The sequence below is a fragment of the Marmota monax genome, unplaced genomic scaffold (genome assembly GCF_021218885.2).
Source record: "Marmota monax isolate L192 unplaced genomic scaffold, Marmota_monax_Labrador192_F-V1.1 WCK01_AAM20220418_F8-fsc00003, whole genome shotgun sequence".
NCBI lineage: Eukaryota > Metazoa > Chordata > Mammalia > Rodentia > Sciuridae > Marmota > Marmota monax.
The window spans coordinates 24451631-24469165 of record NW_026694084.1 but is presented as its reverse complement, the minus strand read 5'-3'; the positions used below and the strand labels follow the sequence as shown (position 1 = coordinate 24469165).

General features: G+C 37.6%; 1 protein-coding gene across 3 annotated transcripts in view; it reads left to right on the top strand.

Moving 5' to 3' along the window:
- Positions 1–17535, top strand: part of Samd12 (sterile alpha motif domain containing 12) — a 385987-nt gene that overhangs the window by 151772 nt on the left and 216680 nt on the right. The gene's annotated exons all lie outside the window — the stretch shown is intronic.

Below are 17535 nucleotides of genomic sequence, written 5' to 3'. Positions count from 1 at the left end.
CACACACACACATACATACACATACACACACACACACACACACACACCCATAGCGTTACCAGGAAACAGTATCTTCCTGCTAAAATGTTCTGGCATGGGGTTACTCTAAAACGGTGATAGACTCCAGATTCACACAAACCATGACATTTAACAAACATAAATGGTTTTGAGGGGGAAACTGTGAATTTTGAGTGTCTAATATAAAAGTGCATTCAAGGTAAGGAACTGGGGGATCCTCAAGAAAAGAAAAGCAAACTATTCCTAGAGAAAAAAGGGAGTCCTCCAAAGCGACTTGCTTATAGGATTCCTATAAAGATCTAAGCAGGAAAGTTTTCCAGTTAGGAAAATCTTTATTTTTTTATTTCTATTGCTATTTTAGCTAAAGTTTATTGACTTTTCTTACTGGTGAGCTATTCTTGTGTATTCCATGATGTAGACGAGTCTATGGTGGAAAGTCACTTTTCCTATGATCTGGCCATCCAATTCCCTGAGGACCGTCCTCTGTGTCCACACCCTGAGATGTTCCAAGATTCTGAGTGAAAAATAATACTAATTCAGTGTCCCTCTGATAAATACCTTTAGGGGGACAAGGTAAAGCTTGGCTTAGATCAAGACTATTGGAGTATTATATAGGGGGGTTAAAAGGCACTTGAAGCATAAAACAGGACAGTACAGTGAATTGCAAGGACCCTTCAGACCAGTCTGTCAGTTGGGGGCTGAGATGGAGAAAGTACACCTCCCACCATGACAGTGGATTGGAGTTGGGGTTTTTTGCCAGGCCTCACCTGCCCCTGTGGCTCTACCTCCATCCCTTCATTCACAAACACTACAATGAAAGATAAGGCTGAGGAACACCACACTAAGGGCTTTGTGTGGAAGAAATGTTGAGAAATCTAAGTCTAGTACAGATCCTCCCTCTCTTTTGAGAGAAAATTGATGTCCCCATGGGAAAGTGACTTGCTGTGGAATATCTGAGCACTCCAGATTCCAAACCTTTTTTCAAACCCACCATCATGTACCTTGAGAAATCCTAACCCTTCTCCTTGCTCATTTACTCCTATTTTTTTTTTTTTTTGGTACCAGGGATTGAACTCAGGGGCACTTAACTACTGAGCCACATCCCCAGCTCTATTTTGTATCTTATTTAGAGACAGGGTCTCAATGAGTTGCTTAGCTACTCGCTGTTGCTGAGGCTGGCTTTGAACTCACGATTCTCCTGTCTCAGCATCCCCAGAGCTGCTGGCGTACTACAGGCATGCACCACTGTGCTCAGCACTTCTGTTGTTTTGAAAGGGACACTTTAGCAGAAAGTATTTCTTTTTGTAGTGTACTTCTTACCCTAGAGCAGGAATTAGTTGGTGGTTTTTAAGTGTGTTCCATGGAGCCCTTGATGGCCAAAGGAGATGGGCAGTGCTTTTGGGGCTGAGGTAGGTGTATCACTCAAACCCGTTCCCTTTACATCTGTTTTACATATTCCATTCATACAGAAAACTCAATTTGTAAAGAGGGTTCTAACACTAAATATTTTTTAAAAAGCTGAGCTAGATCATTTTAGATTTCTGCTTACCATGTTGACAATGACTGAATATACAAAGAACACCGTCAGGTGTAGCTTAAGCTGAGTTCACAAGCGAGTTAAATTCTCAAGTATTAAAGTGGTCCTTCATTGCACTTTTTGTCTCCCCTAAACTAGAGCTCATGAACTTTTGGGATGAGATTCCAGAAGTCCTGAAGGCAGTGAGGATGCTTAGTTTAGACTGCAGGTGTCTAGATTTCATTTTTTAGTTGTCCCCATAAGTGTATAGGAAAAGCCCACAGAGGGGTGGTTGTTCCACCGCACAAAATGAGCAGCCAGTCAGTAACAGTTTGACTGATTACAGACAGTGACTGCTTAATGTCCCTTAATGGTTGTGAGATAGTAATGGCAAAAAGCCTTTTCATGATCTTATTTGAAAGCAGAGCTGTCCCTCATTAGGGATGAGAATTACGAGGAAAGATAGGCTTCAGAACAGATGGAGGAAGGTAAGCCATACGCCCCTCAGGATTAAAGTTCTCATGCTTCTGGGCTTATGGGGTAAAAGGCCCACTTCCCCGGGCTCTGTGCCATGTGACATGAGAAAGGGACGAGGCCATGAGATGTGTGGTCAAACAGTTGTCGTTTTGCTATTGGTGGCACACTTGGTATCAGGAAACACCTCTGCTTTGGAGAAATTGCAGCTTCCTTGGGATCTTGAGCAAACTCTAACCTGGGCCAGTTGTTCAACCTCACTTCTTCATCTCCCAAATAAAGAGCATAATACTGTCTGTCTCAGAGAGTGGTCATGAAGGTTAAATGGAATAATAGAGCCAATCATGGATTTAGACCTCCTGCCTGAAGTCCTGTGCTGTCATTCATATCAAGTGTCATTTGGAGCTGTTGAAAAACACACCCTCACTTCATTCTGAGAGAAGCCTATTTTCTGGCAAGCAAAGAAAGCGAATTATTTGGGGACTTGGGGAACAGAGAGAATGAAATCAGATTAACATTTGGTCCACATCTGTTTGACCTTCATCTGTTGAAGTCCTCAGAATCCCACTCTCTTCCCCTGTTCTCTAGCCCCTGCCTCTCTTGGAATGAATTTAAAGTAAGAATGATTCTAAGTGCCAGGTGGTCAGAAGATGGCTTCTAGGACTTGAATCGGTGATTGCCAGCCCCATGATGCTAGAAGCAGTGGAAACCCCAGTGCCCTTGGAGGCTATGATAATAACCAGGGCAAAGTATCTGTGAAAGATCAATTTGTGGTGGGTGTGGTGGCACACACCTGTTAATCTCAGTGACTTGGGAGGCCGAGGAAGGAGCATCTCCAGGTCAAAGCCAGCCTCAGCAATTTATCAAGGTCCTTAGCAACTTGGTGAGACCTTGTCTCAAAATATGAAAAGGACTGGGGATGTGGCTTGGTGGTTAAGCACCCCTGGGTTCAACCCCCAGTACTAGAAAAAAAAATCAAGATGTACTGATAGAGCAAACCTCAAGACCACCTCAAGTGTCTGTACAGATCTAGAGTGACTCAGGGAGAGGACAGGGCAGTGGTTCCAAAGGTCAGATCCAAGCCCAGAGCTGCAACACACTGTGTGACTTTGTAAAGGCTGCTGTGTCACTTGTGCTTTCTTCAACTGTAAAAAGGAGATGATTATAGCACTTGCCTCAACATGGTTTTATGGAGGGAGTCCCTGGTTACCCCAAGCATACGGTGAGTACAAACTGCCGCTGTGCTTCTAAGTGCTGCCCTGACTCTGTGAAAACAACACAACACACAGAAGCAGTGTTGGATTCATCTAGCTGTTATCCTGATAATTGGGAAAGAGCACCTAAGGAGAAACAAAAGTCTGGGCTGGTAAATACCTTGTGCTAATCTGCAAGGCTGCAAACAAGAGCAATCGAGAGTCTCTTGTTTGTGCTGAGATTCTCCCAAGTGCTGCTGTTCATTTATTTTTCTTAAAGCAAGGATTTTCAGTATCATGCTCATTAGGGAAACATGTTATTTCAACATAACATAAACAGCCCTTGATTTAGAGGCAGATGGTCCAGTTATAGTAAATAAAAAGGACATATACTAAATGGAAAGAAGAAAAGACAGAGAAAGAGAAAGAAGAGAGAGATAGATGTTTTCTAATCATATGCCTGAGTCAAACCCTCCATTGCCTTTCACCCCAACCTCTAAGACACAGTAGCTGCATAATGTCTTGCAAGTTAGTTTCTCATCAGTAGAGTGAGAAGAATGTTTATCTTAAAAGGTTGTTGGGAAGATTAAACAGGATGACACGTGTGAAGGGCCTAGCTTAATGCTGACATTCTTCCATTTAGCAAGTATTTATGGGACCTCTCCAGGTACTAGGTTTAAGGAGTGAGTAAATAAGATTGTCAGTGATCCATGTAGAGAAAAAATTGTCCATGGAAAACCATGCATCATTGTCTGTATCACACCATCTTGTGTTATCTAACTGTGATTCTAGGGAGTTGCCTTACAATTATATAAGTTGTAGACTGACAGCAATACCGTAGTTCATCCCCCAATCCAGTTTTGTTTTGTTTTACAGGGTGGGAGGGGGTACGGGGGATTCAATTCAGGAGGAGCACTCTAGCACTAAGCCAAATCCCCAGCACTATTTTGTATTTTATTTAGAGACAGGGTCTCACTGAGTTGCTTAGCAAATCGCTGTTGCTGAGGCTGGCTTTGAACTCAAGATCCTCCTGCCTCAGCCTCCCAAGCCACTGGAATTACAGGCATGTGCCACCATGCCTGACACAGTTTTGCTTTTTGTAGTTTTAGTTATACATGATCAACTACAATCCATTTTACTGTTATTGATCTCTTACTGTGACTATAAATTAAACTTTATCCCAAGTATATTTGTGTAGGAAAAAAACATGTTATGTTTAGGGTTTGGTACCATCTGTGTTTTCAGGCATCTACAGAGTGGTCTTGGAACATATGTCCTGTAGGAAAGGAGAAACTATTCTACAACAAAATTCTTGTCTCTTGACATGTAAATTCTGTCCCACAGAGGTTTAGTTGACTTTCCTAGCCACTGCAGAATAGGTGAACTTTGCCTCCTGTTTGCAGATTGATTTCAGCTTTCCAGATCTTTAATTGTGTCTGCTGTTTGGATTCTCTCTTAAGCTAGGTGTAACATCATACCAGTTTCCTCATTAATGAGTTAAATCAAAATCTTAATTGCACATTCATTTGTATGAGGATCATCATTTTAACCTTTGTAGTTTAAAAAACAAGGTTGTATGTGTTTTTACAAAGATTTCCACTAGATTAACATTTTTCTTATGCTTTAATTCAAAGGACTTTAAATTCTAAACAAATTCCACCCACCCCCCCCACCACCACCAGATATATTTTAATCCACCCGTGTTCAAAACCTTTTGTAAATTTCCTATTAGAATTTCTGATTATTTCATTGTGTCCAGAGAGCACCTGCTATTTTGTGGCAGATGTGTTTAATCAGAAGAGAAGTTACGTTATGTTAACTCTGCCGAAGCATTCTTTAAAAGGAGTACGATGGTTAGAATGCCGGAGAGGCAATAGGATATATAGATTTAAATCATCAGATTAGACCTGAAGGAAAGAAATTTGTCTATTTTCCTGTGCTTGCAAGGTTTTTTTCCCCTAGCTTTCTGAGGCCTGGCCCAGAATGCTGATGAGGAAGCTCTACTGGGACCAGGTAAAAGCTCACAGGCAACTTTCAGATTCTCTTTTATGCACAGTTAAGAATCTTTTCAGGTTTGAGGAGATTTCAGCCCCAAGCTGTGCCTGGTATTCTTCCTATGGCTAAGTCCCCTCCACTCCTTTTCCTTCAAATCCTCCATCTGTGAAGGGCTCTTTCCCTTGCTAACTTAAAAGACTTATTTTCATGGGTGAAGTACTTAGAACTCTTTGAGAATATCAAATATTTTTTTTAAAAGCTACCTTGAATGTGTAAAGGGTTTCCTCGGGTCTGCTTCATGGAACAACAATGGTTATCCTACAGATGTCTGCATGTGTATCCCCTATAAATGGCCCATATTGATTTGTCATATCTCTAAATGGCCTCCTGTAAAAATAGATGAATACCTCTGGTCCTTTTTTGTGTTTCCACCATTGCCACTTGTACCTCTTTCCCCTTTTAAAAGTATTCTGCTGAGAAGTAGCACCCTGAAATCTGGCAGTTCTACTTATGCTGTTGAATAAAGGGAAACCACTTTGTCTCTTTCAGACCTTTGGAATGTGGCTCTGTGCATTTGCTAGCAAAACATTGTTCCATTCATTGCTGATTTTTCTGAGCTTTTCTACCCCTTTATCCTTTGCTATTGTCTTCTCAGTCTTTTATTATGGCTAGAGTTCCCCATAGAGACCAATGGGGTGTGTAGTTAACAAGTGTCAAAAGAAGTAGAATAATTACTCTATGTGATGTACCTATGAGAATACTGCTTAGTAGAATCCAGTGTAACCAAATACAATGTGAATGTATTTAACTACCACAGTGCCTCATCTGCACATTTTCTCGTCTTTATTGCTTTTCCCTCTGGATATTGTGTTCTACTTCTCTATATCTTTGTATTTTTTTTGCCATTTCTCTTTCATGTGAACTGCTCTGTGCTTTATATGAAGTCTCCAGCTTTATTTTATATCTACATAGTAAAGTTCCTGACATGATTAGGGCGTGAGTTATTTCTCATACGTCAATTTTCCAATAATAGCCTTTATTCTTTGTTTTGAATCCGTTTTGTTGGAAAGCTTACTAAATTTCTACTCCTAATAACTTAGTTTTTGAAAAATATCCCTCGGCATTCTTAAATGGAGGATTCTGAATGAGTTTTTCTTGATGGGTTCTGGATGATAGGCTTCTGAATGTTGGAAAGGACTTTTGAGTACCATCCAAAGTTTTACAGGGTCAATAAAAAAAAATTCTTTTCTTGAGAAATAAACACAGGACTTAGGCAAATGGACATCAGTGTTCACTTCATTCCTGATGAAGCTTTTTAGAGAATGCCATTGAGGTCTCTGGACAAATAGATTTGCTAAGAGTATTTCCTCTCTGAGTCAAGCATCCCTCTTGTCGATGACACACCCAAGCACTCTCTTCAGTTCTTGGCTTAAGCAACTAAATCAAGGCATATGAGTCCACAAAGGGGACACAACATGGGACTGAGCTAAGCAAACACCATAGGGAGGGCAGGAGAGCATCTGGGGCATTATTCAGTGGAATCCCTTCCCCGCCCCCAGGACTAGGGGCTGGGGTTGGGGCAGGGGTATGTGTCCCTGAGGAGTTCAACCAGATATCTCCTTGTCTGTGCCTTCCAGCATCCTGCTGCATGGCCGGCCAGCTTAGCTGAAGCACCTCAAGCATTCCCAGTTAAAAAGCACCCTCTTTTTCTGACCGGGCTTCTGAACTTGGGTGCTAGTGGTCATGGTGTCTTGTTTCCTCTCTTCTCTCCTCCTCTCAGCAGCAGTCCTGTTAACAGCTTTGAAGTCTTTCAAATACCATACTCTTCTCTGCCATCCTCGAACTTAGCCATTAACCTAGTTAATCCCAGTTTTCCTTCCAGCTTGGGTTTAGATACAAGCTCTTACAGAAAATCCTCCTTAATTCTCATTTTGGATTAGGTATCCGATCCCCTAAGTCTGGGGATAAGCCTTATAGTTGGACTTATCACACATTAAGTTGATAGCTGAAAATTATTAGCAGGTTCATATGAGGTTTAATTGAAACACAGTCCTGGGTCCTATTTAGGTCCCCAGGTTAGAAACTATTGCCCAAGAAAGCCACAGATGACAGCCACCATTGCAGACTCTTTCTGCCAGGCCTCTGAGGAATCATGACATCACTATTCAACCCTTTCCTTCATCCTGGTGGACTGTTGGTTAGATATCCCAAATACTTCCTTCCAAGTTCTTCCTTTGTCTCTAGTTGATGTTCTTCCTTCTACATTGAGAAGATATAGACAGTCTAATTGGATTTCCCTAAAAGTTCTTACCCTCCACCTTCTCTACGTTTCAGGGGACATTCTTCTACAAACTTTTTCTGGCTTTTCTTTAACCAGACATCCCCTACATTTTCTGGGTCATTGTTCCCTCAGTTACATTGATCTTCTTGTCTTCAGTCTAGATATGCTGGCTTCCTCTCTTCTTACTAAACATTTCCATTCTAACCCCTTGACTAGCCTATTTCTATTCAATTCATTTATAAATCATAGTTAATTCATTTATTTAAAATTGCATATGGCCCCCTACCTCAATGCAAGCAGATACCTACACCCAGGGACTTCAGAATACACAGTCTTTTCAATCTCATGAGAATTTTTCATCCTGATACACTAAATGCCAGGCATAGCTAGATAAATTTTAAAAATTTGAACTTTTACAGGGTATACATTCTCTGACCACAACAGGATTAAATTAGAAATCATACAAGATATCTGGAAATTCCCAGATACTTAGAAACTTAACATATATCCACGTAACTACATGATGGAGAAAAAAGTCACAAAATTAATTAGAGAAAATTTGGAACTGAAGGATAATAGAAACATCTTATTCAAATGATTTATATGGTGTCGCCATAGCAGCACTTAGAGGAAAATTATAACATTAAAGCCTGTATTTAAAAAGACTTGATATTAATGAATAAAATGTTCATCATAGAAGTTAGGAAAGAAAGAACACAGTAATTCCAAAATGAATAATAAATAATTAATAAACTTAATAGTTAAACGAAACAAAACATACAAGCAGTAGAAGAAAATTTTACAAAGGTGAAGTAGGTTCTTTGATAAGATCAGTAAAATTGATGAATGCCTGGCTAGATAAAACAAGACCAAAATGGTAGAGGGGGCATTGTATCAAGAAGAAAGTAGGTCATCACTAAACTCCCTACATACATTTAAAGATTAGAAAATATTGTGAACAAGTTTATGTCAGTACACTTAGTAGCCTATATGAAATGGACAGATTCCTCAAAAAGTACAACTTAAGATTTTCTATCCTTTTTGAGTCTGTTTTAAGTGGCCACATATCTTTCAATAAATTAAGTTTTTGCTTAAAACTTCCCACAAAGAGAACTCTAAGCCCAGAAGCCTTTTCCAGTGAATTCAAATAGTCAAGAAGGAATTGATACTAAATTTTCCCAAATTCTCTCAGGAAATACAGAAAAATGGAAATATTTCCAGTTTCATTTTATTAGGTCACAATAACCCAGATGCCAAAAACTACCAAAGACACTGAAAGAATAGTATGGTATAGACCTAAAATTCCTTGACAAGATACAAATCAAATCTGGCTTAAGGAGAACATTATGTATGCTTACATACCACAGTCAATAGGTGAGAGGGTATTTAGAAGATAATCTGGGAACAGGAAATAGGTAAGGGGCAAGAGACAAAAATAAAGCTTTCCACTCCTAAGAGATGGACAGAAACACTATTAAAGGAATATTCCAGACATACTTACTGGAATTTCAGTTAAAAATCTAAAATCACCCTAATATGTCTACAATAGTAACCAAGTAGGATGTGACTGAAAGAACCTACAGGTACAGATTCTCTCTGAGGAGCAGAACAAAAGGAAGAACCAAAGCCAAGAGCAGAAGGAAAAACAGATCCAAAAGAGGAATTTGAATGTCTTGGAGTCTATGGCTATCACAACCAAAACATCTCACTTCTTGGCCAGGGTAGCATATACACTTATAGTAAAGACCCATTTAATATAGTTATTATTACCAAACAAATGTCCAGCTTTCACCAAAAAGTCATAAGGCATGACAAGAAGCAATAAAAATCAGACTAAAGAGACAATCAATAGAACCAGATTTAACTGTGATATTGATGTTAGATTTGTCAGAAATAAAACTTAAAATAATTATACATAATACATTAAAGGCTCTAATGTAAGAAGCATATCATATACAAGAAATGATAAATAGCACAAGAAAGATATGGAAACATGAAAGACCAAAAGAAAATACTGTAAATTAAAAACAAAAACAAAAGTCCCTTCAATGGGACCTTCAATAGACTTAACACAGCCAAGGAAGGAATCAGTGAACTTGAAGATAGATCTATTGAAATTGCCCAAAATGAAATACCTAGGTGAAAATGAATGAAAGCACAGAGCAGAACATCCAGTAACTAAAACCATATTAAGAAACGTGAATTATTTAATATGCATTATTAGAGTTACCAGGAAGAGAAGAGAGGGCAGAAAAAATACTTTAAGTAATAATGACAGAATTTTCCGAAATTGATTACGGTCATCAAACCACAAATCCGCAAAGTACAGAGAACATCAAGCAAAATAAATACCAAAATAATCATACCTAGGCTTATCATGTCAGAACTACCTACCTTCCAAAAAAGGACACAGATGAATCCTAAAAGAAATCAGATTTTCCCATGTATTATAGTTGTACATAATGGTGGAATTTGTTGTTATATATTTGTATATGTACACAGTTAACAATATAATTTGGCCAATATCATTCCCCAGTATTCCCCTTTCCCCTTAGATTACTTTAAAAACATATATTATTAACTCTAGGATAACCATTAAAAAACTTTTTAAACAAAATATAGGTGACATATTAAGAAATTGAAAAATAAGATGAAATCGTATCAAATGCTCAATTTAAATCAAGATAATTCAGAAAAATCTATGAATAAAAAGTTATGAAGATGGTGAATTTTAATCCAATAATATTAATAATTACCTTTGAATAATCTTAAAATGCTAGTTTAAAGAGATTATCATCTTGGGTGGAAGAAAACTTATACATATGCTATCTATAAGAAACATACTTTAAATATAGACTCAGTTTAAAAGTAAAGTGTTGAAGAAAAATATACCATGCTACCACAGTCAAAAGAAAGCATAAGTGTCTGGGTAAAGTTGAGGCAAAGCAGCCTTTAGAATAAGGAAAAGTAAAAAAGAATAAGATGGGACATTATAGAATGATACGGTGGTAAATTATCCACAAAGATATAAAAATCCTAGATTTGCATATCTTACAACAGAGTTACAAAATATATGAGGCAAACACTGATAGAATTCAAAGAAGAAATAAATAAAATCACCATTATAGCTATAAATTTCATTTTCACTTTCCTTAGTTCATTGACACAGCAAGGAGGAAATCAGTAAGGATATAGATGACCCGAATAGTATTATCAATCAACTTGACCTAATTGACATTTATAGAATGCTTTATCCAGGAGCAAAATATGCATTCTTCTCAATAGAGGCAGAAAAAGCATTTGACAAAATGCCGTACTTATCCATGATAAAGCTAGAAATAAAACTTCCTGATAAAGAACATTTATAATAAAACCCATAGCTAACATAGTTTTTAGTAATGAAAAATGGAATGTTTTCTTCTACAACCCAGAACAAGGCATGCATATCCACTCTCCTCCTTTTTATTAAATATTGTACTGAAGATTCTGACTGTGAGATAAAACAAGAAAAAGAATTAAAGGCACGAAAATTGGAAAAGAAGAAGTAAAACCTTTCATTTCTTTTTCCCCCCCATAGATGACATCTTTGTTTCTATGGAAAACCCTAAGAGATACTAAGGAGACAAATAACTCAGGAAAACAATTTTACAAGAAATAATGATTTAATTTAGCATCACATAGAATACAAAGTTAATATATAAAACCTGGATAAAATATGTGCTAGACTACTCATAAAACTGCAAAAAGCTGCTGAGAGAAATTGAAACTCTAAATAAATGGTAAGATGTACTACATTTGTGAGTTTAAAAAGTCAACATTAAAATCATGTTCCTTCACTCAATGACATATATATCCACTTTAATCTCAACCAAAATCCCAGCAGTGTTTTTTTAAAGAAATAAACACATTAATTTCTAAAATTTATATGGAACTTTAAAGAAGCAAGAGTAGTAAAAGCACTTTAGAAAAAGAGCAAATTTTTGAGGATTTACCTACCTGATTTCAAAACTTACTATGAAACTACAATAACTAAGACAATATGTTACTAAAAAAAATCTAACTTATAAATCAATAGAAATTCTAGAAATAGACCCATACATATTTGGAAAATTACTTTTTTAAATGATAGCAAATAAAATCAACAGAAGAAAGAGTATTCTTTTTAAAGAATAGCTGGATAAACATACTTCTACCCCTACGTCATACTGCATACGAAATTTAATCTGAACTCATTGATCTAAATGAGAAACCCAAATCTATGAAATTTCTTGAAGACAGTTTAAGAGAAAAATTTCAGAACTTTGAGGATAGGCAAAGATTGGTTAGATAACCCCCTCACCCAAAGTACAAACTTTAAAATTAAAAAAAAAAGATGAAAATTAGTATTTTATTTTTCTCAAAATTAAAACCTCTGTTCTTCAAAGAATTCATTAAGAAAATAAAAGGACCAAGCCATAGGCCAGAATAAAGTGTGTGGGTGTGTGTGCGCGTGCGTGTAAGAGCAAGAGCGAGAAAGAGGAAGAAGAGGAGGAGGAGGAGGAATGATAATGAAGAAGAAGAGGAATAATAGGAGAAGAAGAGGAGAAAGGATAAGGAGGAGGAAGAGGAGGAGGAGTAAAAGATAAATAACATTTAAAACTCAAGAAGACAGATAAACCAATAGTACTGCTCAAAAGATGTGAACCAACCCTTTAGAGAAAAGATACAAGAATGGGTAATGAGCTCACAATAACATGCTCAGAAATATTTTTTAGGACAATGCAAATAAAACCATAATGAGATGCTACTTTACACCCCTAGAATACCTTCGTTTCAAATACCAAGCAATATCAAACTTTTCTATGGATGTGATGCAAATGAATCTTTTGTCCTTTGCTGTGAGCACAATATGGTCAACTGACTGAAGAACTTTAAGTTTGTTATAAAGTTCATCACAACCTTGAGAGTTGATTCTGCAATTCTACTCTGGTGTATTTCCCCCAAGAGAAAGGTGGGGGGGGAGGAATAAAAAAAATTCATAAAAGTTCACAAATATATATAATATAGTTCACTAATACTCAAAAGAACTTTACTTAGAATAGGCAACTTCCTATTCCACTATGTCCTTCAAGAGGGAATAAAATAAATCATGGTATATTTACACTAAAACCACTGCTTAGTAATAAAATGAACCAACAACTGATGCACATTGGTGTTAATAAATCTCACACTGTGCTGGATGAAACACACAAAAGCACATACTATGGGATTCCATGTGAAATTCTAAACAGGCGAGCATAACCTATAGTGAATGACACAGTCAGATCAATGTTGATGGGAGTAGTGGATGGAAGGGAGATTGATCAAGGAACTTTGCATGGTGAAGAAAATATTTTATGCCTTCCTCAAAAATCGTCTATTTTGTATTTCAAATGTGTGGAATTTATATAAATTATATATCAATAAAGTTGATTTGATTTTCTAAAATTTTAGATAACATACTCTTTTGAAAGGGAAAAAATGAAAATGTTATCCTACATATTTCCATCCTGGCTATTGGGTCATTTACATTAAAGATGGATGGATGGATGGATAAGGTTTCATATTCATCTATTTACAACATAGATAATTGTCCATATAAAGATAAAATTTGAAAAATCTACCTTATTTATTTTTTTTACTAAACTATTCTTATAAGGAAAGGCATAGTTTTACTAGTTTGGTTGGACCAACAAAAGAAGAACCCTCTTGGCTTCTTGAGATTCTGGTATTTGGAGTCTACATCCGTGCAGCCAAGACCTTCGGAACTCATGATGAATTAAACTGCAGAAGATATTTTTTTGAATGGCGTGTGGTTGCCACGTTCATATTTTTCTTAATGGAAAAATTTTTGAAGTAAAAATGACTCTCACCATTTTAGAAACCAAAGAAATATTTAGCGCCCCCCAAAACCTTCAATATTTAAAAATGTAATAAATGTTGCTTTCAGAAAAACATACATCATTTTTATTTCTCCCATTTTCATCATAGAACACCAACACTTTGTAGCCTAACATAAAGAAGCTACTGCTCCAAGGATACATTTATTGATATTCTAAATGCAGGGTTTATTTAATATTAGTGATAATATTTGGCAGATTAATAGTGGAAGTTGCCACCAGATGAACAATTTGTTTCCTAGATCAGACGGTCAGAACAGAAGGAGGAGTTGCACTATGCAGCAGTCCCATGTTAGAAAACCTTGACGTCTTTAATAATTCGTCGTTTCTTAGATGCTTTCTGTGTGCTGGAGGCTGTGCTGATTTGAATGAACATGATGAGCAGTTGGCTGCAAAAAGCCCAGAACTCTGTCTAGAACTGCTCAGTGTTAAAGAATAAGAACAATCTTGCAAGCTGTTATAGGTGAGGAGTGAGGCTCAGGGTTCAGTGGGCCACTCAAAGTATATAGAGGAGATGACCATTTACCATCAGCAGGATCTACCATTCCAGCTTTTGGGGATGATTAGGGAGTGAAAATGGAGAAAATTCTTACAAAAGTGGCTGCACATTCTATTGAAGTCAATAAAAACCACCTCTGATCATCATTATCGGTCAACCTATAGTTAAATCGATAAGCATTTAGTGAGCACCACTATTCACTAAATACTGTGCTAATGGGGATGGATCACATTGGCCCCATCACAGTGAGATAGAAAACCCCAGCATCATTGGTTCTATACCATTTGACTAAAGGGGACCTCCTCATGTCTCCTGTCTTCACAAAAATAGTCCAAGAGCTAAACTGATTTGTACAAGGGCACACAACTTTTGGATTGCCAGAAAATGTTCAAAGCTTGGCCACATTGCTAAGGGAGAACAGAAGTCCCATTCTTATGAAAAGTCCAATAGGGGGCCATGCAAATTGGAGGAGCAAAGTGAAAGTGTTCTAGTGATGGAATTCATCTTCTTCACCTTGAACCAAATCCAGTTTTCCCTCTTTTTTTTTTTTTTTTGTAAAGATTGTACTTCTGTTGTCCCCTATGAGAATGTCATATGGAACTAAATAAAATGTGACTAAAGGTCTAAATCCTCTGTTTATATTTTGAATACTGAGCTTTTTACCCTGTCCAAGAAATCAAGGCAATCACGTGTGGTGCGTTCTGAGAAGTCCCTATTTGCTTTTTAGATTCTGTTTCCATTTGATTCCCCCCCCCCTTTTTTTTAACTAATGACTGTGTTAATTACTGTGTCAGTTTCTTTCATTTGTGTTTCATATGTTTTTGGAAAGCACTGGGGTCAGATTGCATCATCGAAAATTCCTTTCCCAATGGGGTTTGCTCCCATTTCCTGTTCGGAAATTAATATACCACAGGCACCCTTTCTGTTAAGACAGAGTATCTTCCCATTCTTACAGAGCCCAGGATTGTGAGGGCAGAATCTTTGGAACAGCACTTATTGGGGAACTGGAGATTAGGCTTTTAGAGGCCATCAGCTAGGTGGACCAATGGCTCTCTTTTTGAATGTCATTATTTTTGGTGATGAGTCTGATGAAATACGTTAGTGATGGAGGAATCTGAAGCCCACATGGGGGGGGGGAAGCTAATCATATTTAAGATCCTGTGGAACTACTTTGATGAACTGCAGCTGTCTTCAAGAGGAGTTGGCCAGCATCTTTTTAGGGCATTTTGTTCAAACTTGTTCTCCATGAAGATTCGCTTTAAAGATATCCTTCAATTCCCATACTAACTTTAAGACAGTGTTGCTGTTAAAATACGCTTGACAAACTTCATATCTTTGGCGGTTATGAAATATTAGAGAAAGACTATAAAGTCTGATCCACCAAGTGTTCATTGCCTGTGGCCTAGGCCAAGTTCATTTAATGTCTTTGAGCCTTGGGCTTCCTTTTCTCTAAAATAGTAAATTGACATTAGCTCTTATTACTGTTGTTTTATAGCTGTATGAAATTCCTAAAAATTTTTGTGTAAAGCAAAGCACTTTGCAAGTAGTAAGGAACTATATAAATATAGATTTGTTTTTCCACACATATGCATAAGCATATACACATGTTTGTTTATATGGGTTGGTTTTGTGTTCATTGTGTAAGAAGAATATCTCAGTTCTCTAATTAACATTCCAACACCTACCAGTCAGTTTCAGTTTCCCCAACCCACCAAAACTTTGCCTTGTCCAATGCATTTTTTAGTAATGATTATTATAAATATCATTCCATCTTTTATATACTTAACATTACATATTCCAAAGGTATTTTCCTAGTTACTCAGGATATAAAGAATTCAGAAGATGTAGTTCTTGCCCTTCCATAAACTATCATCGTGTTGGGGAAAACCACGCAATTTAGAAAAGTATTTAAGTATTTATATGCCAGTCACTCCAGCTAGCATTCTGCACATATTTTTGAATTGTATTCTTGCAATAACATTGTAATGTAGGTATTATTATTCCCATTTTATACATGAAGAAAATGAGGCCCAGAGAACTTAAGTAGCTTTTCTAATGTCATGCAAACCCAGAATAGCAAAGTCAGAATTTTAAACCAGAGCTCATATTTTGACTTCTTTTACATGGTAAAAGAAAGCCTCTTAAAAGTTCAAGTGGGAAGTATAGGAAAAAAAACATGGAACTTAGTATGGAAGAAGAAATGAGAAGGAACTCGTATCTTTGGACCAGTTTAATTGGGAAGTCTGGCTCAAAGGGGGCCAAATTTATCCTGCATAAAATTTTGGAAGATAAAGTCCCTAACAATAAAGGTAGAGCCTCTCAAACATCAGATTGTGTGTATATAATCTTTTGGCCTCTTGGAAAAATTTTAGAAGAAAGTATGAGAGCGCTTGAGCCATGGGCTTACCCCGCTGTTGCCTCAGAGCCCTGTTTTCACATTCCAGGGCACTGGCCTGAGACTGAGAGGCATTTGGATTTCGGGATCCTGAAAGGGGAACTGCAAAAAGGTGAAGAAAGAAGGATGAATTGAGAACTACATCATAGGTTTGAGATCCAGGGAAAGGAAATTAGGTTTTCCTCCCTGGGTATCTTTCAGTACCCATTAAGGATATGATTTGATTAATAATGAATGAGATGAGCCCAATGCACTATTGGTAAAAGTCAAATATACGTGTTCATGAGTGCCATCACCAACACATGACATATTGGTCTAGCTAGATCCTGAAGCTATTGAATAGCTCTTTTATCCGTCTCTCATTTACTCCCTTTCCCAGGCTGCATTGGTGGTTTCACAAGCCTTTTCACAAGACTCTGCCCCTCTCCCATTACTTTAAGAATAGAGACCAATGGCAGTGAATTTCCCTTACCTCACCCCAACAAGATGGGCTGCCTCCTTACCCCTCCTTCCCTGCTTCCTTTATGTGTGAGGAAAAGCCCTCTCTCCCAGGGCTGAAACCTTGGCTCTCCTCCCTTCTCCTACAACCAGAATTGTATAATTGTATTCATCTGTTTCCCCCACACACACACTTCTGGATCTTTGGACCTTCTGTCTCACTTTGCGCTTCAGTTTGAACATGGGCTGAATCCCACATATGACCCCTCCTATCTGTTCTTCCTACCGTCCCTCTGGGTGTCTTCAGGGTCTCTCCTGGACATCGTGGTCTCTTCTCCCTATGATCCTGCTTCACGAGCCTCTAGGAAAACATCTATTCTTCTGACTTTTAAAATCAGACTTTACAGGGTCATTTTCTATGCACAGATTTAATGCCTACTGAATCCCAGTTCTTTAGCTTGGCATATGATGTCCTTCCTGAGCTTCATTGGTAACTGTCCTCGGACTCCGACCAATCCCTCTCATTCTTGACTCAATATCCACCTCGCCCATTATTTATTCCCTCCTCCCTAACTTCCTTGGAGCTCTCCAAGCAGAATTAACTTTTCCATGATGCATTTTCTTTACATTTTATGCAGTGATAGCTAGTATTGCTAATATTATAGCACTTATCACATGATATTAAAGTTATTTGGTTATGTATTTATCTCCGTCCCACCAGCCCACAAACTCCTCCAGGGTAGAAAAACTGTCTGATTTATCTTAATCTCTCTAGCTGTGTTAACCCAGTGCCTGGCATAAAATAGGT